At 46.1% G+C, this 23,338-nt stretch overlaps 1 protein-coding gene and 1 long non-coding RNA gene across 7 annotated transcripts in view; one reads left to right on the forward strand and one right to left on the reverse strand.

The window, feature by feature from the left end:
* Window positions 1–6,159, forward strand: part of FOXO3 (forkhead box O3) — a 125,551-nt gene extending 119,392 nt beyond the window's left edge. For all 6 annotated transcript variants that reach the window (XM_016956082.4, XM_016956084.4, XM_054686186.2 and 3 more), the window contains one exon: window positions 1,208–6,159. The gene's annotated coding sequence lies outside the window, so the exon portion shown is untranslated. The remainder of the gene's footprint in view (window positions 1–1,207) is intronic.
* Window positions 6,160–18,744: 12,585 nt separating this feature from the next.
* LOC107975236 (uncharacterized) lies at window positions 18,745–21,982 on the reverse strand. Its single transcript, XR_008548620.1, has 3 exons — window positions 21,702–21,982; window positions 19,693–20,197; window positions 18,745–19,371 (listed from the first exon to the last, which is right to left on the reverse strand). It is a non-coding gene; the product is annotated as an uncharacterized LOC107975236 (long non-coding RNA).
* Between the last annotated feature and the right edge of the window lie 1,356 nt (window positions 21,983–23,338).

Consider the following 23,338-nt stretch of genomic DNA (forward strand, 5'->3'; position numbering starts at 1 on the left):
GGCAGAATAATAATAATGTTGTTGATTGTTAATGGGGTGTTTTATGGGGCATTTCTTGTCCATATATATATATGTGTTATGTAATTTTTTTTCTCCAAATTTGTAATACAAAAATCAAATTCCTAAGCCAGGTGCATTGGCGTGCCTGTAGTCCTAGCTACTCAGGAGGCTGAGACGGAAGGATCTCTTGAGCCCAGGAGTTCAAGTCCAGCCTGGGCAACATAGCAAGACCCCATTTCTTAAATTCTTTTTTTTTTTTTTTTTTTTTTTTTTGAGACAGAGTCTCGCTGTCGCCCAGGCTGGAGTACAGTGGTGCAATCTTGGCTCACTGCAAGCTCTGCCTCTCGGGTTCACGCCATTCTCCTGCCTCAGCCTCCCGAGTAGCTGGGACTACAGGTGCCCGCCACCGCGCCCGGCTAATTTTTTGTATTTTTAGTAGAGACGGGGTTTCACCGTGTTAGCCAGGATGGTCTTGATCTCCTGACCTCGTGATCCGCCCTCCTCAGCCTCCGAAAGTGCTGGGATTACAGGCGTGAGCCACTGCGCCCGGCCCATTTCTTAAATTCTTAAGATGGCCCGCTTAGTAATTACTTCTTTTTTTATGGTGGGGAATAGGGGAGTCAAGATTACCCACACCCAGCACTGCAGACTTATTAAGGCCTTTATAGAAAGTGGCCATTTCATCTCCACTGGTGTTGGGGTATTCGTGGAAAGGGGTGGTAAGCAATTCAGTTAGTCCACATAGCCAGTAGGGAAGAACCAGAAAAGTATAACTCATCTACTTAGGATGAGCGGCTCTCCTTGTTTTAGCATGGAAAGTCCCATGTCCTAGGAAATCCCTCAGTCCAGAAGTCTAGAACAGAATCTTATCTGCACCTTGAATATCTAACTAAAAAGGACCCACCAAAACACCCCTAATATGGCTTTCTTTATCTCCCAAAGTGAATGATCCCATTCCCTTTGGGCTTTTCAACTTCAGAGCATTTTGTAATAAGGACAACATGAGAAATAAGGTAAGTAATCTTTGTGCTTTGTCCTTAGGATTTCAGACCTTTGAAACTGGTGTAGCAGAGCAGCTTTGCTGTGCTAGCCCTGGGCTCTGAGGTGGGTGAGGGAGATGGAAGGCCTTGACAGGTGGCCCTCAGGTGCCCACTATTGCTGTTGCAGTGCCCTTAATGATCTCTGGTTTTCTTTTCTCCTCCTTTAGACCCTCAAACTGACACAAGACCTACAGAGAAAACCCTTTGCCAAATCTGCTCTCAGCAAGTGGACAGTGATACCGTTTACAGCTTAACACCTTTGTGAATCCCACGCCATTTTCCTAACCCAGCAGAGACTGTTAATGGCCCCTTACCCTGGGTGAAGCACTTACCCTTGGAACAGAACTCTAAAAAGTATGCAAAATCTTCCTTGTACAGGGTGGTGAGCCGCCTGCCAGTGGAGGACAGCACCCCTCAGCACCACCCACCCTCGTTCAGAGCACACCGTGAGCCCCCGTCGGCCATTCTGTGGTGTTTTAATATTGCGATGGTTTATGGGATGTTTTAAGTGTTGTTCTTGTGTTTGTTTTCCTTTGACTTTCTGAGTTTTTCACATGCATTAACTTGCGGTATTTTTCTGTTAAAATGTTAACCGTCCTTCCCCTAGCAAATTTAAAAACAGAAAGAAAATGTTGTACCAGTTACCATTCCGGGTTCGAGCATCACAAGCTTTTGAGCGCATGGAACTCCATAAACTAACAAATTACATAAACTAAAGGGGGATTTTCTTTCTTCTTTTGTTTGGTAGAAAATTATCCTTTTCTAAAAACTGAACAATGGCACAATTGTTTGCTATGCGCACCCGTCCAGGACAGAACCATGCATAGGCAAAACGAGTGGAGCACAGCGTCCGGCCCAGTGTGTTTCCAGTTCTGAGTCAGGGTGATCTGTGGACGGGACCCCAGCACCAGGTCTACAGGTGCCAGATCAGTAGGGCCTGTGATCTCCTGTCAGTGTCCTCAGCTAATGTGAACAGTGTTGGTCTGCTGGTTAGAAACTAGAATATTGATATTTTCAGGAAAGAAATCAGCTCAGCTCTCCACTCATTGCCAAATGTCACTAAAGGGTTTAGTTTTAAGGAGAAAGAAAAGAAAAAAAAAAAAACAAAAAAATGCTGTTTTGCTTTGCAGAACAAATGAACTTACAGGTGAGCATTAAGCTTGCAGTGAGAAATGTGCGAAGAGTAAAAACCCAAGTCAATGCTGAGGCAGTTCTAACTTCACTGTTTTCCTAAATACACATCCTTGATTATTTTCAGCCTTGCTATATAATCTGATCTGCTAGAAGTGTATGAGTGAGAGGCAATAGCATACAAACTGATTTTTTAAATATAAGCTTAGGTTGTAATTGTACAAGTGACTCAATGGAAGTACAAAATAGGGCAGTTTTAACTTTTTTTTCTGCTTCTATGGATTTCATTTTGTTGTGTTTTCAAAAAGTTATGGTGCTGTATAGGTGCTTTCTGTTTAACCTGGAAAGTGTGATTATATTCGTTACCTTCTTTGGTAGACGGAATAGTTGGGACCACCTTTGGTACATATGAAATTGGTATAACGATGCTCTGATTAGCACAGCATATGCATACTTCTCCAAAGTGATATATGAAGACTCTTTTCTTTGCATAAAAAGCATTAGGCATATAAATGTATAAATATATTTTATCATGTACAGTACAAAAATGGAACCTTATGCATGGGCCTTAGGAATACAGGCTAGTATTTCAGCACAGACTTCCCTGCTTGAGTTCTTGCTGATGCTTGCACCGTGACAGTGGGCACCAACACAGACGTGCCACCCAACCCCCTGCACACACCACCGGCCACCAGGGGCCCCCTTGTGCGCCTTGGCTTTATAACTCCTCTGGGGGTGATATTGGTGGTGATCACAGCTCCTAGCATAATGAGAGTTCCATTTGGTATTGTCACACGTCTCCTGCCTCCCTTGGGTTGCCATGTTTGAGCGATGGCCCTGTTGATTTCACCCTGCCTTTTACTGAATCTGTAAATTGTTGTGCAATTGTGGTTATAGTAGACTGTAGCACATTGCCTTTTCTAAACTGCTACATGTTTATAATCTTCATTTTTAAAGTATGTATAATTTTTTTAAGTATGTATTCTATTCATATGGTCTGCTTGTCAGTGAGCCAGACTTGCTTACTATATTCCTTTATAATAATGCTAGCCACTTCCTGGATTCTTTAGTAATGTGCTGTATGCAAGAACTTTTCCAGTAGCAGTGAAGGAGGGTTGCCTCTCCAAGCTTCCTAAAGGATGCTGCCCTGGGTGGGGATGCATTGCAGAGGCAGTAGTAGCATGGGGGCTAGAGTGGGGAGCGAGATGTAAAAGGGTGGGGGGATAGGAGAATTCCAGAGTGCTTCCAGCATTAGGGTCCTGAGAACTTCTGTCCTGAGTTCAGAGAAACATGCAAAGTAACTAACAAAATAGCTACTTGCCTTTGCAGTTTTACAGACCCTGGGAGCTGCTTTGGGAGTGAGAAAGGCAACCCTCCAATGTGTTTCAACTTTAAAATGTTGAATTCTTTTCAGACGTGGTATCTCATTTATTCTCCTTTTCTAGCGTTTGTTGAATTTCAGGCAGAATGTCTTACAGAATGTCCTAGAACCAGATTATCATTTAATCTGAAACAGCTGAGGAAGGGACAGAGAAGGTACAAGGGCAAGGCAGCACAAAACAGATCAGGAGAATGAAGAGGGAATGCTTTGGTTTTTTGTTTTGTTTTGTTTTTTCTTTTTCAAGTAACTAAAACAGCATCTACATGTAGAGTGTTGTGGAGAGCTGAGACCAGGGTAAAGTCAAGTGCAGCATCAGTACTGCGAGACCCACCAGCCCCTGGAGAGGGTCAGCCGAGAATCTGGTAGTGAAGCCTGTCTAGGGTCCCGGCACCCTCACCCTCAGCCACCTGCAGAGAGGCCAGGGCCCCAGAGACTAGCCTGGTTCTGAAGTGGGCAGGGGTGCTGCCAGAGCCCTCTGCCCCTTATATTGAGACCCTGCTTTCAGGACAGGCCAGCCGTTGGCCACCATGTCACATTCTGAGTGAGTGTCACAGGTCCCTAACAATAATTTTCTGATCTGGAGCATATCAGCAGAATGCTTAGCCTCAAGGGGCCTGGCAGCTGTAATGTTTGATTTATGATGAGAACTATCCGAGGCCACCCTTGGCCTCTAAATAAGCTGCTCTAGGGAGCCGCCTACTTTTTGATGAGAAATTAGAAGAGTACCTAATGTTGAAAACATGACATGCGCTCTTGGGATCTGCTATTCTCTCCAGGGCTCCAGAACCTGATACCTGTTACCAAAGCTAGGAAAGAGCTTTATCACAAGCCTTCACTGTCCTGGCATGAGAACTGGCTGCCAGGCTCAGTGTACCCCATTAACTGTGAATGAATCTGAGCTTGGTTTCCTTTATTGCTTCCTCTGCAATATGATTGCTGAAACACATTTTAAAAATTCAGAAGTTTGTCACTCCTGTTAATGGGAGGATCAGTCACACATGTGTAGTACAAGGCGGACTTTGTGTTTGTGTTTGGTGTTAATTTTTAGCATTGTGTGTGTTGCTTCCCCACCCTGAGGAGAGGACACCATGGCTTACTACTCAGGACAAGTATGCCCCGCTCAGGGTGTGATTTCAGGTGGCTTCCAAACTTGTACGCAGTTTAAAGATGGTGGGGACAGACTTTGCCTCTACCTAGTGAACCCCACTTAAAGAATAAGGAGCATTTGAATCTCTTGGAAAAGGCCATGAAGAATAAAGCAGTCAAAAAGAAGTCCTCCATGTTGGTGCCAAGGACTTGCGAGGGGAAATAAAAATGTTATCCAGCCTGACCAACATGGAGAAACCCCGTCTCTCTTAAAAATACAAAATTAGCCTGGCATGGTGGCGCATGCCTGTAATCCCAGCTACTCTGGAGGCTGAGGCAGGAGAATCGCTTGAACCCAGGAGGCGGAGGTCGCAGTGAGCCAAGATCATGCCAGTGCACTCCAGCCTGGGTAACAAGAGTGAAACTCCGTGTCAAAAAAAAAAAAAATGTTACTCATCCTCTCTCAAAGCAAAAAGGAAACCCTAACAGCTCTGAACTCTGGTTTTATTTTTCTTGCTGTATTTGGGTGAACATTGTATGATTAGGCATAATGTTAAAAAAAAAATTTTTTTTTTTGGTAGAAATGCAATCACCAGTAAAGAGGTACGAAAAAGCTAGCCTCTCTCAGAGACCGGGGAGGCAGAGTACTACTAGAGGAAGTGAAGTTCTGATGGAATCATGCCTGTCAAATGAGGTCTTGAAGCGGATGCCCAAATAAAAGAGTATATTATATTTTATCTAAATCTTAAGTGGGTAACATTTTATGCAGTTTAAATGAATGGAATATTTTCCTCTTGTTTAGTTGTATCTGTTTGTATTTTTCTTTGATGAATGATTGGTCATGAGGCCTCTTGCCACACTCCAGAAATACGTGTGCGGCTGCTTTTAAGAACTATGTGTCTGGTCACTTATTTCTCTAAAATTATCTCATTGCCTGGCAATCAGTCTTCTCTTGTATACTTGTCCTAGCACATTATGTACATGGGAAATGTAAACAAATGTGAAGGAGGACCAGAAAAATTAGTTAATATTTAAAAAAATGTATTGTGCATTTTGGCTTCACATGTTTAACTTTTTTTAAGAAAAAAGTTGCATGAATGGAAAAAAAAAATCTGTATACAGTATCTGTAAAAACTGTCTTATCTGTTTCAATTCCTTGCTCATATCCCATATAATCTAGAACTAAATATGGTGTGTGGCCATATTTAAACACCTGAGAGTCAAGCAGTTCAGACTTTGATTTGAAGCACCTCATCCTTCTTTCAATGCGAACACTATCATATGGCATTCTTACTGAGGATTTTGTCTAACCATATGTTGCCATGAATTAACTCTGCCACCTTTCTTAAGGATCAAAACCAGTTTGATTTGGGAATCTTCCCCTTTCCAAATGAAATAGAGATGCAGTACTTAACTTTCCTTGGTGTTTGTAGATATTGCCTTGTGTATTCCACTTAAAACCGTAATCTAGTTTGTAAAAGAGATGGTGACGCATGTAAATAAAGCATCAGTGACACACTATCTTCCTCCAAGAAGTCTCTTTGTTCTCCCTCCCCCTTTCTTGAACCCTAGGAATAAAATGGCAGTTTCTCTCAAGGTCTTCCTGTGGAATTCCCCCACAGGCTGGGAGAGCCACAAAGCTGAGAGACTCTATCACAAAATCTTTAAATGAACCTAGTAAACGTTTTCTCTGGCCCGCTTCTGACCTCCACAGACAACAGACAACTTAATAAAGGAAGATTTATGGCATAGTTCGTGGTGGCTGATAACCACTTTTGGTGTGTTCTGAGTCATGTTGCCCAGGGAGCTTTGAATAAGTGGGGAGTTGGGACTTAGAGATGGCCCTCACTGAGCGTCTGAGGTTTTAACTTGTCGGTTGCTTGACCTGGATGAGGTCTTCCTCACCTGAGTCCAACACATGAACGTTGGTTGGCAACAGTGCCCTCCTGCCTGACCTGCATACTGAAAGTCAGACATGACACTTCAGGCTTCTGGTGGCAACAGCGTAAACATTTCCTCTGTGTGTACCTTTAGGGCCTCCTCAGTTAAGTGAGAGGGAACTCCACCTGTTGTAAAACTATTCTTAGTAGTCTGGATTGTGTTTTTTCATTTTAATAGCCATATAAAATTATTCAGATGATTCAGAATAAGCAGGATCTATTTTAAGGTCCCACATGATAGGTTCTTACTTCAGATCAAGGAGGTGAAAGGTTTTAAAGTTGGGAATTTGGGATAAATTCTGTATTGGTGGTGTGTAAGTTTTTCTTCACCATTGTTTTAATTACTTACAAAGGTAAAACTTCACTGTCTCCTAATGCCAAAGCCTACTGGGGATGGGTATTTCACTTGGGATTACTTCCCAATTTTTATTCTGTCTTCCAGAGGATTAAAGATGGGACTCTAATACCAGTTATGACAAGATTCTTAGTAGAGAGTTCTCCACAACCAGGTAAAAATGCAACCAAAAACTAGTAAGTTCATTTAATGATCGACAGTTACGAAGCCAATCTCCAGTGTGGCAGTGGGCTAGCCTTTGTGATGGGCGGGCACCAGGAGAACGAGGATCTGTGCCTGCCCCGTAAGGGTATGTGGTCTAGGAGTGATCTGTCTACTCCACCTGGAGGGATAAAGGGCCAGCTGCTTACTCTCCTGCTTCAGCTTCTTGTTTAAAAGAGGAAGAGTTTGGACTAGTTAATCTCAAACATATGAGGGATTTGATTTTGCAGTTTATTCAATAATGAGGGCAAAGCTTTAGGTCGGCAGATGTTACTTTGATGTGTATCAGCCAAGTCACCCATACCACAGCTGGGATATAGGGGTCCCAGGCAGAGAATTCATAGCCACCATTCTGCCAGACACTGGCACACACACACCCACAGCACCCACAACCCCAACCCTGAGACATGGGAAGTAGACGGCTGTGGGTTGGTGGTGGGGTGCAGTCTGCGGTGCCCTGAGCTGCTTGCAGCCCTGTGGTGGGAGCCAGCAGGGGAGAGTATTTGAGGGGTGGAAGTGAGAGAGAGGCACTCAGAAAAGGGGCCCACTCCAGCTCTGCTTTCCTCTCCATCAAAGAAAAGCAGTGGCGCTGGGCCCAGAGGAACAGACACATTTGGAGCAGGAGGAAGAGTCCTTTCCCCCGGATTTTCCTAATTCAAAAGCCGAAAGAGGAAGACTGTCAGCAATGTTTAAGACTGGAAGAAAATTAGATTATGTGTGTGCACGCATGTGTGTGTGTAGCTCTGCCTACCAACCATCACATAGTAATGGCTCAGAACTGTTGGGGTTTGCCTACCTTCTCTGAGGACTTGCTAGAAACACATGACAAACATCTCCACTCACACTTTGGGAGGAGAAATCCCAATGCCCTGCTAGTATTGGCACAGGATCTCTTCTGTGCATCCTATGATCATTCCTCCACCAGCACTCGTGTGTGCCAGGCGCTGTGCTTGTGTTGGTGAGATGAGTTGAAGGGGCTGAGCTGAAGTGTGTAGGCCTGTTGGCATGTACTTGAGCACCTGAGTCCCGTGAATGCTGCTAAGGATAGGATGGAGGGACAGAGGAAGTTAACATTTGAGCTAAAAGGCAGAAATGAATCAGGCTTTCTGGCTGAAGTGATGAATTCCAAAGACAGGAAGGATTGGAACATGCTCAGGAAACTGAGAGGTGAGCTTGTTTGGAATTTAAAGAGCTCAAAGAAGGTGAGAAGTCAGGCAAGAAAAGAAGGCTGCCAGGAAACTCGAGACCAAGGAGCTTGGAGTTTGCGATTGAGCATGGGAAACCAGCAGGGTGGTGGCCTAGTCAGAGCTGGCCTTTGGGAAGGGCCCCAGGGCACACTGTAGGAATGGATTCTAGAAGGAAGATGAAGAAATGAGAAAGCATGGTAATTCTAGAACTGTTCTCTCAACCGGGCACCCACAGAGAGATGTTTATGTGCCCCACTGGAAAGGCGGAGAAAACTGCTTCGGGTTTCAGGTGACCAACTCAGCTCTCCCAGCCACAGGCCCTGGAGATCGCCCTAAGGGCTAAGGGAGCCATAACTCACACCCCTGTAACTTTCCAACCAAGTTGGGAAGCTCTGATCTGAAAGAAATGATAAATTTGGTAATGGGTTAAGTCTAGAGGAGGGAGGCAAGGGCATTTGGATTTCAACTCTTCACCTGGTGTACCATTTTATCAAAGTGGGAGTGTATTATACTTAGATAAATATAGCTTCTAAAAACCTATTGGGAGAGGCTGGCTTTGACTCAGACTGGAGGGAGTAAGGAGTAAGATGGGAGAAGGGTATTGGGGAGTAGAAGTAGAAGTGATGAGGTGACTATACTGTTGAAGGAATCTCACTGACAAATGAATAGTATTGTTACAAATTTGTATCTCCATCACCTTGGGTTTCCTTAACTTCCTCCTATCAACATCTTGGATATCATAGTATAGGAAGTACCTAATCAGAAGAAAGGAATATTATGCATCTATCAAAACAATAATTATGAAAACTATGCATATATGTAAAAAAACACTCATTTTGGACACATGCTTAGAAGGGTAATTATTGCTCTTATATTGTAACCTTGTATGTTGATATATAAGAAAAAAAGCAAAATACAAGTAATACCTAGTAGTATAAAACTGGCTGGGAGAAGTGCTAAAAGGTAAAATGTAAAAATAATTCTTGTGTCCTGGACTCTGGTCCTCACCACTGGACTCAGGCCCTTGGTATTGCCACCAGAGTTGGATAGTGTATGAGCTGCACCTGAGCCCCAGCAGTGAGGGATCAGGAAGACATGGCCCCCTCAGTAGGGGAGGAGGGAGGGACTCTTCCTCCCACTAAGGTGCACCCAGTGGATAACTCCAAGTAGGAAGGGAGTTCTCATGCTGGGACATGCCCTCAAAATGACACATGTCCATTGTAGGAGGACAATTGAGTCATGGCATTTTGTCACAAAATTGTCTTCATTTTGTTGCACTTTGTTTTAAAATTAATATCTTGAAAGTAGTGCATTCACACGATTCAAAAGCCAGAAAGCATGAAAAGACACACACTGGGAATGTTTTCCTCCCATCTTTGTCCTCTTATCTGCTTAGTTCCTCCCACCCCAGAATTCCTTACGTTTCCTTCCAGAATGTCTTATGTACCTACAAGTAATAAAAACACAGATTCTTATTTTCCCCTCTTATTACACAAAATGTACATCATACACGCTGTATATACACAGGCATCTTGCTTTTTAAATGATTTTCCCCAAGATGGAGGAGATTTTAATACATAGAAAGCTTCCTCATTCTTTTTATAGTTACATAGTATTCCATTGTATTAATTTGTCATAATTGATTTAACCAGTAGTCCCCTGTTGATAGATACTGGACATTGGATTGTTTGCAGATGTTTGCTATTACCGGCCACACTACAACTAGTAACCTTATACATTTGTTATTTCATACATGTGCAAGAATCTTTGTAGAATTAATGCCCAAACATGGAATTGCTGGGTCAAAGGGTATATACATTTTTAAAACTTTATTTCAGTCGTTTTTGGGGAACAGGTGGTTTTTGGTTACATGAAGTTCTTTAGTGGTGATTTCTGAGATTTTGGTGCACCTGTCACAAAGGGTATATACATTTGATCAAGGTTGACCAAATTGTCCTCCAGTGTGCCAGTTCACCACTCACACCAATCATGTAGGAAAATCTCATATTTTTGATATTTTAAAAATGCAGTTGTAGCACAGTGGCTCACCTTTGTAATCCCAGCTCTTTGGGAGGCCCAGTGGGAGGATAGCTTGAGGCCAGGACTTACAGTGAGCTATGATCACGCTGCTGCACTCCAGCCTGGACAACAGAGCAAGACCCGGTATCTAAAAAAAAATTTTTTTTTAATAACGAGCCCAGGCTTAGGAATCAGACCAGGCTTTTTCCTTGCAAATGAAATAAAATTGCAAATCTGTTTTTCCTCTCTCCCTCCAAACTTTTTTGTTTTAAGCGTGTTCCTAAGGTAAGGAGGGCCTGGATTGCTGAGAAGGAGGGGTGGAGGATGGGAGGGAGGCTCAGGAGGTTTGGGGAGGCAGAAGGCCTCAGGTGATTTCCACACACAGAAGAGTCATGCCAACAACTTGTCCATCCAGTCTGGCCACAGACTCCACCCCTCACACCACCAGCTTGGACCGCCCAGCTTCAGGGTCAGAAGGCTGACCTCACAGCTGCGCTCCTTCACCTCCCACAATTCCAGAGGGGAGCTGTCACCCCGAAGGAAACAAGTCTGGTCTTCTTGGCCCCAAACCACACACCCAGACCTATTCATAGTGAGATTGCACAACCTGCTGGAGGACAGCCCAGCCGGGCATGGGAGAGCAGCCCTCCTCCTGTGCCAGGCCCTGGCCCTCGGGTGCCCCTGGGTGAGCCTGTGCCAGCTTTCAGAGCAGAGCTGTCCCTATAGCGGGGGGCCTCAAGGGTCGGATTGGCTCCTCCTCCCAAGTGGGAGAACTTGCTTCTCCAAAGGAGAAGCGCTCACACCACCCGCCCACTGCCCCACTGTGCAGGTTGGCACCTGGGTGGAGGGCTCACTCTCATTAGTGCACACAGAAGCCAGAAGGCAGGCTGTTACAGAAGAGGAAGCTGAGTCACAGAAGACACTCTTTATGTCTCTGTGGGGAGCAGTGCCATGGAGCGGGGAAAGGAGACTCAACTTGGGAATGAGACAGACCTCAATTTGAACCCAGCCCTGCAGTGCATTAGTAGAATGGTGATATGTGAGTCAGTTGCCTTCTCTGGGCCTCTGTCTTCTCGTTTATGAAATGGAAACAGGGCTGCCTGTCTTGCAGGGTTGGGAGGCTCCCATGAGAGCACGCCCCGGAAGTATCTGTAGCATACTTCAAGCAGGTCAGGAGCAAGCCCTTCATCAACGTCCTCTTCTCTTTAAACACATCTCATTGGCCCACACTCCATGGGTTGTTTTTTTTTTTAGTCTTGTAAAACATACAAAATTAATCTGACATTAATGAACCTCATCAGTATAATTAGATTGCAAAGTAATTAAAAAAATGAAAGGTAACCAACTTGTAAGGTTTTTCTGCTCTTACTATTTTCCTTGATGTTCTTCAGGACCTGTTGACAGCAACCGTGCTCATGGTCAGCTGCTTCCATTCTATGTCCTGTAGAATCACTGTCATGAACACCAAGAACTCAAACGGCAAGAGAGGGTGGGAAGACTTGTTTCTAGTCCTGACTCTGCCACTGAAAGCTGTGTGTCCTTGAGTGAGTCATTTCCCTCTCCCTGGTCCACTTCACGAACATTCCATACTTTTTAAGGGGTCATGATGCATAAGCCCAGAAAGGGAGCACACACTTTACGAACTACAAAGCAAGAAACAGAAACAGAACCACAGACACTGCTTTGAGTCAGTAAGTTGGCAAATATGAATATATTCATTTTCCAGAAGGGAAACTCAGATCCAAAGTGGACTCAAAGGTTCATTGTTACTTGCTGTAACCTGCCCTTCAGCCTGCCCCAGGCCTCCAAAGCTGACACTTATGGCCATGGAACCCTGTTGGGAGAGTTAGGGTAGAGGATGCATCTGATAGGATAGGGAAAGAAATGGAGAAAGGGGAAAGGATGGAAAAGAGGAAGAGGACTTGGAGATGGAGGAGGAGTGGGGAGGATGGGTGTGGCAAGGGAGTGGAGAGAGAACAGCATTTCAGAGGAGGTGGTGCACCCTACACAGATGTTTGCGCTAGAATCCGCTGGTGTTACATTGAGTCTCTCCAGTTTCTGTCCTAAAGAAGTGAAATGATACAGGGGCCTGTGGTGGCCCAGCTGGAAGGTCTTTCTGATGAAGACAGGAGGCCAGAGTGATTTGCTGCTAGTTTGAAGGGGGCAGGAAGTAGTGACAGCCTGGAATCCACCTGTGTGAGGCAGGGAAACTGTCCCCTGGGGTGTGTGTATGTGTGTGTGTGAGAGCGAGAGAGAGAGAGAGAGAGAGGAGGCCTCTGATGTTGCCGTCTCTTGATCAGTGCAGATGGCATTTCCACAGCAAACCCCTCCTGCCCAGGGCACTGTTGTGGCCCTCCCAGGTGTTTGGATAAGAGTTTAATTAAAAAGAACCTACCAGGGTGGTCTGAAGCTTAATTGCTATGCTTGTGCCTCCCTGAGTGTAAAGGTTCAAGCCACCCCTCCTCAGCTTGGCCATGCCCAGGGCTTGCTCCACCTCTGGGGGAGTAAAAACATCTTCCCTGAGTGGTGGAGCCACCACTTGGCCTGATTTAGTACAATTAGGTTCTTTTTGATGGAAGCCAGTTGTTAAGTGCAGAACTCAAAGCAATTGAAGTTTTTTGTATAGTATAAATGCACAGTGAAAAAGCAATCTTTTGAGAGGGCATGTGGATTGTGGCTTGTAGCCCCCCTGATATGGTAAGAAGCGTATGGACTTTAGACATATGCTAAGACGTAGTTATAGGGTCTTGTCTCTCTGAGTTTCGGGGTCCTTGATGTTTCATAGAGGATAATGATAATATCTCCCTTGAGGATTAGAGTTAGCGCATGCAAAGCCCCTATCTGTTTATTCACCCTGTAATTCAACATGTATTTATTGAGGGTCTACTGTGTGCCAGCACTGTGCTAGAGTTAATGGTTAAACTCAAGCTTTAGAAAAAGAAAAGGAAGGTGATGGATAGGCTTCTTTCTGACTTTGCCTGTGCAACCGCAGGTAAGTTACCTAACCCCTTGAGTTTCTGTTTTCTTACCTGCAAAATAGGGACAATAATAACCCTACCTTGTTGTGTTATTGAGAGGATTAAGTGAGATGATGCATGGACAGCCCTTGAGGCAGAATCTGGCACATACCAAGTGCTTGATAAGCTTAGCTGTATTTATTAGTACATTGGAATTGCTCAATAAATTATAGACCATAGATTTTGTAATTAGGTTTCTAAAATGTAGCCACTATGCCCTATCCAAAGCCAAAGGAAAGCAGATTTTTCAAAATGTGGTCTTTAGATCATGTGTATCAGGAAAGCCTGAGGGAGCTTGTTAAAAATTCAGATTCCTTGGGCCCATCCTAGAAGTACTGAGTCTGAATCTGACAGGGCCTAAAATTCTGCCTTTTCAAACACTGTCTCCCATGATTCTGAAGTACACTCAAGTTTTGGAATCCCTGAGGGTCAAAGGTAAAAATGCCCATCCATTTGAGAATATCCCCTGTGTAGGCAGAATAATGCCCCCACCCTGCAAGGATGCCCATATCCTAATCCCCGGAGCCTGTGAATGTGTTGGGTTGCATAGCAAGGAGGAGTTAAAGTTGCTAATCAACAGACACTTGTTAAAAATAAGGAGATTATGTAGGTGGGCCCAGTGTAATCACAAAGGTCCTTAAATGGGGAAGAGGGAGGCAGAAGAGTCAGAACCAGAGACATGGCATGGTCACAGAAGCTCAAACAGCCACTGCCGGCCTTGAAGACGGAGGGAGGGCCACACGTCATGGAGGGAGGGCGGCCTCTAGAAGAGGGAAAATGCAAGGAAACGGCTGCTCACCTAGGGGATCACATGGGAGCGTGCCCCGGAAGTATCTGTGGCACAGACGCTAGTAGATACTTCCAGGGCATGCTCCCGTGTGATCCCCTAGGTGAGCCTCCAGAAGGAACACAGAGCCTAGAACGCCTGGAGCCTCCAGAAGGAACACAGCCCACCAACATCAGATACCTAATTTTAGCCCAGCAAGACCCATTCTGGGCTTCTGACCTCTAGAGTTGTAAGATTATAAATGTTTGCTGGTTTTAAGCCTCTGAGTTTGTGGTGATGTGTTACAGCAGCAAAAGAAAACTACTCTGTCGTTTCTCTTTATTTTATTTTATTTTATTTTATTTTTTGAGATGGAGTCTCACTCTTGTCCCCCAGGCTGGAGGGCAGTGGTGCAATCTCGGCTCACTGCAACCTCCACCTCCCAGCTTCAAGCGATTCTCCTGCCTCAGTCTCCTGAGTAGCTGGGACTATAGGTGCCCGCCACCACGCCTGGCTAATTTTTGTATTTTTAGTAGAGATGGGGTTTCACCATGTTGGCCAGGCTGGTCTCGAACTCCTGACCTCAGGTGATCTGCCCACCTCGGCCTCCCAAAGTGCTGGGATTACAGGCGTGAGCCACTGTGCCCGGCCTACTCTGTCCTTTCAAACCAGGCTGGATTCATGCACTGGATGTGGAAGATACCCTGAGATCCAGGCCTGGGCTTGGGTGGGAGCCCTTGGCTGAGGGGCACTCTCAGAGTTGGGAGAGGGTTGGAGCAGGTGCACAGCTCATGCATTGTCCTCACAGCTTTGCTGACCTCCCTCTGCCATTTGTTCCTTGTTCATTTACACTCCAGTACTTAGACAGCTGTTGAGCAACACTCATGCGTCAGGGGGCTCAGAGTGTCTGTAAATTGTAAACAGTCCCAGGCCCAAAGGATCTCTGTCATCTCTGTCATGTTCTCATCTCAACCAAGAGGGCCTGGAACACCTGAAGATGGCCTGATTGCTCTTCCCAGAATCCTGAGGAAAAGGAAAGAACCGTACCAAGAGCCTCCTAACCAGAGTGGGGCTCTCCCTCCCTCACCCCTGGATTCCCTTAAGATGGGAACAGGAAGGGCAGCTCTCACACCCACACTGTCCCAAGGGTGGGCATTGCTGGGACTCCTGGGTCCCTTCCTTGTCTCTTCAGTGCTCCTCCAGCTCTGGGCCAGCCTGCAGCCCTTCCTCCTCCTCCTCTCCTGTCTGTCCCCTTCCATTGCCTGCCTTGCCATCCTTACCTCCCCCGGTCCCCAGCCAACTGAGACCTATCAAGTGACAGGCACTGGGCTGATGGCCTTATATTCATCATCTCTTTATTCTGATTTTATTATGAAAAATTTCAAACATATAGGAAAGTTGAAAGAATGACTAGCCATACACCCATCACCTAGATTCAACAACTCTTTTTTTTTTTTGAGACGGAGTCTTGCCCTGTTTGCCCAGGTTGGAGTGCAGTGGTGTGATCTCAGCTCATTGCAACCTCTGCCCCCCGGGCTCAAGTGATTCTCCCACCTCAGCCTCCCAAGTAGCTGGGATTACAGGCACCTGCCACCGCGCCCGGCTAATTTTTGTATTTTTAGTAGAGACTGGGTTTCACCATGTTGGCCAGGCTGATCTTGAACTCCTGACCTCGTGATCCACCTGCCTCGGCCTCCCAAAGTGCTGGGATTACAGGAGTGAGCCACCGCACCCGGCCAGATTCAACAGCTCTTAACATGTTGCCATATTTACTTTATAGATTGATGTATGTATGTATATGTACATATGTTTTTGTTTTGCTGAATCTTTAGAAAGTTCAGCCATTATAACAAGTCCCCTCCCAAGACCTCAGCATGCATCTCTCAAGGCCCATGGGATCCCTGCAAAACAAGTATAGATACCAGTCCCATTTTACACGTCAAAAATTTGAATGTAAGAATTTGAGTGTAAATATTTGAGATTCTAAGAAATGACATTACTTGCCCAGCATCACACAAGTGGTAAGTGATGGAACTGAGATTTGAACCCAGGTTGGTATCCTGCCTTCTCTAAAGTGGTTCTAGAGCTCAGAATTAGGGGTATCCCAGAGTGGCGTTGCTTCTAGCTTGGGATTTTTTTTTTCTTCTTCAAGAAAACTGAAAGCATTTCAGAGAAACAAAATTTCCTTTCAGCAATATCCCCTGAGGCCAAAGCTACCACTTCCCAAGAAGCTGAGTGAATTCCAAGATTACAGGTTAGTGGAGAAAGATGTTCAGGATGCGGGCCCAGAGGAACAGACGGTTAAAGCTGCCAAGCCTATTGCCGCTAGAATGCAGGCAACCCCTTGGGGCTCCCAGCACGTACCTGAATGTCTCCCATCTGGGATCACTATGAAGCATGAGAGTCTAAGGGGCCCTTGGAGAAACACCAAGGAATAAAAGAAGCCTGCTCATGAAGCATAAATCCCAAAATAATGAAGAAAGGCCTCATGGTGGGCCTCAAAATGTGGGCCATTAACCACCTGCATCAAAATAACCTGGAAAGCTTGTTTAAAATGCAGACTCCTGGGTTTACCCCAGATCCAGTGATCAGATCACTGGGGCATGGGGCCCTGGACTCTTAACACCTTCCCCGGGTAATGGTTGCCAACTCTAGGTAGAGGACTAGTAGCCAAATTCCTATACTAATACACATGACACAACATGACACGACTGTGCACTACACTACACTACACACCACATTACTGTATATACTACGCTGCACATAACACTGCACACTACACCACAGCTCCCTGTGCTACACAGTGTCATGCTGTCCCCTACCACACTCTGCGATACGACTGGGCTTCCTCCTCAATTAATTGCTCTACTTTCTCATTGATCCATTTTTTTTTAATTTTCTAAAAGTAGTTTATTTTTTAATTTTTTTTTTTAAAAAGTGTTTTAATTTACATACAGTGAACTTCACACCTTTTGGTATCCAGTTGCATGAGTTTTAACAAATGCATAGAGTTGTGTAACTGCCACTCCAGCCAAGATACAGAACAGTTCCATCCCGTCTTCCAGATTCCTTTGTGCTCCCCCGTTCTGGTCACTCCCTTCCTGCACACTTACCTCTGGTAACCACTGATCTGTTCTCCAACCCTGGAGTTTTGAGGGTTCCAGAATGTAATATAAATGGAATCACACAGTCCATAGCCTTTCGAATCTGACTCCTTTCACTTAGCATAAGGCATTCGAGATTCATCCATGTTACTGCATGTAGGAGTATTTAATTCCTTTTTATTGTTGATATTCTGTTGTATAAATGTACCACAGTTGTTTATCCATTCCCCAACCAAGGGACATTTGTGTTGTTTCTGGGTTTTGGTGATAAACTCAATGATCCAAATTTAATGAACTGATTCCTTTCTCTGGGAGAGAAGAATCTCGTATATTGTCCATGTGATAAAAGGAGTAGGTGGTGGGTCAAAGAAAATGGCCTACACGTGGTTTCTGCCATGGGCCACCTATTTAACAGTCCAGGGTCAGCCATGGAGGACCCATATTTGACCTTATGACAAACTTGCTGGTCTTCCAAAAATCATAAAACAACCAGGTCTTCACAATGCTGCAGCGCCTATCTTTTACAAATAAAACAAAGGGCCCTTGGAACACCAGGCCCCAAAACTCACTGGGAAGCCATCTGAGTGAGCGCCTTAGCCTTCCACTGTGGTGTCCCCCACGCCTTCCATTGTGGCGTCCCCCACAGGGGAGTCATCCGGTGGCATCATCCTTCTTCACAGCTCTCTTCAGCTTACAATGTTTTTGCCCGACTGGATCTATTTGATCTTCCAACAAGCCCAAGAAGGAAGAAAGGCAGACATTTTTATTTTTACTTGCACCATTTTGAAATCAGGTTGCCAAAGCTCAAAAGCTCAAGGCAGCTGGTACTTATTCAAAGTCAACAAGCCCCTTTGGCTAGGGAGACCCCCTGACTCTTCCCATTCTCAACCCAGTGTTTTCTGGTTTTAAAGATGTAAAACTTCTGGCCGGGCGCGGTGGCTCATGCCTGTAATCCCAGCACTTTGGGAGGTCGAGGTGGGTGGATCACCTGAGGTCAGGAGTTTGAGACCAGCCTGGCCAACATGGTGAAACCCCGTCTCTACTAAAAATACAAAAATCAGCCAGGCATGGTGGCAGGCACTTATCATCCCAGCTATTCCGGAGGCTGAGGCAGGAGAATCACTTGAACCTAGGAGGTGGAGGTTGCAGTGAGCTGAGATCACACCACTGCACTCCAGCCTGGAAGACAGAGTGAGACTCCATCTCAAAAAAAAAAAGGAAAAGAAAAAGATGTAAAACTTCTGCAGATGGACGATGCAAGGGTAGTGGTCAGCTCTTTAATCTGCACATTTTAGAATCCAGTTTTGCTCAAAGTAAGTAATAAGGTGGGCGAAAAACAGAACAGAGCTGAGTTTAAACCACACATCTGCTTGCCAGCTACACAGCCTCCATGCTCTCATTTATAGGATAGGCGAAGAAATTCCTACCTTCTAGTGTTGTTGCAAACATGAGAGGCTGCAGAAGAGTTCATAATGCAAGTGGGTAAAGCATAAGAGGCACTCTATAAATGGCAGCAATTATTATTAATTTGGTTTATTAAGAGAAACCGTAGAATGTACACACCATTAACTATCTGTGGTAGGTGCTCTCTGCCTCTCAGTACTGCTCAGGATTTCTGAGGCCTAATTTTTTCCTGGCAGCACTAAGGGAAACCAAGGAGTTAACAAGGAGGCCTGGAGGCTGGCATGGCTGGGACTGTTAGTTCCTAATGAGGGGCCGGCCCGGGAAGGAGGCCTAGCAGCTGTGAGGAGGGGCGCTGAGGGTGTCTCCCGTGGAGGAGACTTGGGCTGGAAACTTTGTTTTTCTTATTTCTGAACTCAGTTTTACACTCCTGAGGGGAGTTCCTAGTGTCTAAACTTGGTCTTTGAGCCCTGGCGCTGGTGGTTCCCTGAGGAAATGCCTCGCGGCTTCTTATGGGGCAATGTTGTTATTGATGTTGGGCCAAGGTGGTTAGAAAATGGGATCCTCCAAATGGGGGCCTTGTGGTTTGGCCACACGGAGATATCTCCACAAGCACAGCCTGGGTGGGGACAGCTGCCCACAGGGTAGGGCTTGAGGGTAACGTGGTGCTTCTCCTCGGCTGCCCCATCCTCTCCTGTCCTTGGCATTATTCTTACATGTCGCCTGTATTCTGGCTTCAGACTCTGCTGAGAGAAACGCGCTGTGTTAAGGCCAGCTGGGCCCTGAGCAGACTCCTGAGAGCCAAAAAGCAGGGAGACCAGGGTGCCAGGGGCGCTCTGGAGAGTGAGAGGTGCTCAGAGTGACAGCACCCATGGTGGGTAGAGATGCCAGGCTGAGAAGAGGGAGAGGGAGAGGTAGCTCTACCTGGAGCAGGCCCCAGTAACCTCCACCCCCTCTAGAGGCAGAGCCTTCCGTGACCCCCAGGGTCAGCCCTGTCCCCCTCAGCCCTCGGTGGTCTCCCCTCCAGCACCCCAGGTGGTTGGCTCTTCCCACATTGTGCCTACCAGACAGCTGTGGCAGGTGCTTTAAATATGTCTGTGGAGTGGTTGAAGAAATCTGAAGAAAAGAGGGAAGTCTGATGGTATCTCCAAGGTGACTTGGAGGGGCTCTGGGAAAGGATCTGCCCACTCTCCAGCTTCGCCATGATGGGTAGGCTCTCACAGGAGTGTGGCAGGTAACCGCCCTCACTCCTGGCCTTTGAGTTTCATTTCCGGTGAGTTTCTCCTTCCTTTTTATTCCAACTCTTCCTGGAAGCAGTGAGTGCTGGTTTAGTTTTAGGTACACATAACATTTGTCTTCATAGCCCCCACAGATGCGAGAGGCCTCATCCCTGTTCTGTGTCCCCTCTGGGTAGGCTCATGTGTGCAGAAGGCAGCCTGGGAAAGCCCGTTCACGGAGCTCACTTTGCTTGTTCTTTATCGTGGCTTCATGCCTCCCATTTGATGCTGCAGGTAACAGGGCTCATGACCATATAAAGCAAATTTGGTGCCCGCTGTTACAAAGGGGAGGCTGCAAAGAAACAAAAGCATTTCAGCCAAGTAAATGCCCAGAATGTGCTGGGGAGTGGGGAAGGGAGGGGATAACATAGAGCCCCTGTCCCAAGGATGCAGCTTATGCCCCCTGGTCTAATGTGGGAGGGGGACGGTAATGATAATATAGTGTGAGAAGAGCTAGGACACGGTGAGTGACTGACAAGTGACCCAACGGGCAAAGCCGATGGCCCCTTCCACGTTCCACCCCCTGGGCATGCGCACCCTCTCCCATCTTGCCCCTTGATTTGTTGTGTCCTTGCCTGTCGCCTTGGGCAGGCTGACTTCTCTCCTTCCACACAGGGAGGTGGGCAGGAGGATGCCAGGAGCCTGTGTGACATCCAGCTGGGCCAGTGAGCCATTCGGTGGGTTCGCAGCAGTTTTGATGATCACCTGTCCATTTGTCAATGCTTTTCCTCACCCTCATTGCCTCAGAGGTTGTTAGTGTATGGAACTGTGATGCATATTCTATTATCTTCCCAGGGAATTACCTCAACGTTGGCCAGAGCTTAGCATTCTTAGCCACACGGGGCTCTGGAGGTATTTTTGGCACAACTCGGAACTCCTGAGTGTCCATGCACTCTAGACTCGGGCTAGGATGCGAAGTAGGGATAAAGCAGACGTGGCGGGTGTGGCATGTCCCATCGACCCAGGCTTGGCCTTGCGTCCCCTTCTCCCTGAAGCCCGTTCCTCCCACTTGCTTCCTGGCTCCTTGGCCTCCCGCTGTCGTCACCCTCTGAATCCTTTCTTCTCCTCCCCACCGAGCAGGCAGAGGGAGACAACTCTCATCACAGCTCAGGCCAGAGAGAGGAGTCCTAGGCCCTTGCTATTTTCAGAGCTAAAATTAAAGCCCATGGTTTGCTTCCTCAGCACTTAATTAGACTCCAGCGCCTCACAGGGCAGCCTCCTTCCCGCCCACCAGTGAAGGCCTGACCGGTGGGTTTGGAAGCTGACGCCATGTTCCTGGCAGGAGGGCTGGGGCCTGGGGTATTTTTACATATGAGAGGCTGTGGAGAGCAAAATGCTTGGCACTGAGCCAGTTAGACTAAATCAGTTGGGAGAGGGAGGGAGCAGGAAAGCTGTTATATCGTCCTTCCTTCCTTTGAACTGCACCATAAATCTGCTAGACAGGAAATGGGATTGGGAGGGTAGAGGAGGGGGCTGTACAGTGAGGCTGGACTGGGGCCTGGGATACCACCACCCTCGCAGCCTGGCTCAGGTGAGGCCCTGCCCTGAAGGTGGGGTGAAGGGGGCCTCACTTGGGGCTGGGGGTGAGGCACACTGGTGGGTGTTCAGAGTTGTCTGGGTCAGCTGGGGTATGGGCTGACTGTATCTGCCCTCGTGTTATTTCTGGGCCCCTTCAGATCCTCCAACTAAAACCACCATCAGTGGAACAGCTTTTAGGACTGAAAGAGACTTCAGAGACCCTGTAATTAGGGTTTTGAGGACAAGAGAGGGAAAATAAATTACCCAAAGCCACATACCTTATGAGAACTGGAAGTGGGGATGGGACTTTTGACCTAGGACACGATGGCTGTGCACTGGCTCTCTTCCCTTCTTATTGCTGTCTCTTGGCTTTCTTGGGGGCACAAACTTTTCATTCCAGAGTGAAGGTAAGATATAAAATGCAGATGTATGTAAGTAAAATGACATACAGTCAATTCACACTAAGAGCTAAATAATTGATATTTAGCACTGTTACTGAGTAGAAATTTTGATGAGCAGAAGGCCCCTGTGCTCCGTGGAGGTGTCCTTCTGACCATAAGGGTGGTGAGGCATCATTGACTTCATAATCAACCTAAGGCCATCTGGCCCCAGGGTTTCTGGAGGGGGCAGGTGGGGGAAGTTGAGACCTGTGATGTACCTGAAACAGAACCTGCTCCCTCCCAGGGAAGAGTGAAAACAGGACACCTGACTAATGACATCTCATATTTATCAATTTACAGCATTTCTCCAGAAAGGTCTAGATACCAGCCTTAGGGGAGCCTCATTATTGTTGGATTAAACTTATGCCTACCCATGCATCTATAAGCCAAGGAACCTCTCCTGTTTTTTATCTCTCCTTTTCCCTCCTATAACACTCCTGAGGCTGCCTCTCAAATGTAGGAACCAACAGGTGAGAACCATGTAAGATCTTCATATATACTCCTGAACCCTGAATTAAGTTAAGGAATAGCCATAGCCCGTATTTATTTTGCTTTTTTGTTTTCAAGCACTATACTAGCATTATCTTATGTCATCTTGAAAACTATTATTATCATCATCCCCATTTCACAATGAGGAGAATGAAGCTCAGAAAAGTTAAATGATTTGCCTAAGATCACCCAGGTGTCAGGGCCAAGATTTGAACCAAGGGAGGCTTATTCTAGAGACTATGCTTCACATACCTCATACTGCTTCCACTGGCAGAAATGAAGTTTTAGGAAGTATAGAAGGAAATAATAGAATTTTGTCCAGTAGCAAGAATGAGGAACACACTGTTTATTGCCTGGGCTAGAGGAGTCAGAGTGTGAGGAGTGTCAGGCCTTGGAGAGTGTTTGGCTGAGAGCTGAAGGTGGTGTGGGATTTCCATGTTCCATGGCTGGTGTTTGGCATATATTTCTGCTTTTCTGGGCAAATAGCCTAAATCTCCTCTTTACTTCTCTTGGATAGGGTCTTAGGCCAAAAATGCCATACTGCCCCCATTCCATTCTTGCCTCAAATCTGTCACTTAGCTCATTTCAGTGGCTTAAACCTGCAATTTTTTGATGTCTACTGAATGCAAATAAAGCTGATTCTTGACACCAAGGAACAGTTGACACAAGCTCTTTGTTGTTGTTGTTGATTTCAAATCCTCCTCCTCTTCACTCTCCTGTTACTTCTCTGTTATTTACTTTAGACATTTCATCACCACCACTAGGAAGCACACAGTGGAAGGAAACCATGTTTATTGTTAGCCTTATGCTGGTAACTAATTTTGCTAATAGTGCCACTGGAAAAAGACTAGTGGGGAAGTAGTTTGAGGCTTGGAGATTGCCTTTTTGCCTCTGCATTCCCTGTAATCTGAGATCCCGGATAATGTCTAATGAGCTATAGAGAAGGGAAACAGAGAGGTGAATGGTTTGACAACTGCAACTGCTTT

The sequence above is a fragment of the Pan troglodytes genome, chromosome 5 (genome assembly GCF_028858775.2).
Source record: "Pan troglodytes isolate AG18354 chromosome 5, NHGRI_mPanTro3-v2.0_pri, whole genome shotgun sequence".
NCBI classification, from domain to species: Eukaryota; Metazoa; Chordata; class Mammalia; order Primates; family Hominidae; genus Pan; species Pan troglodytes.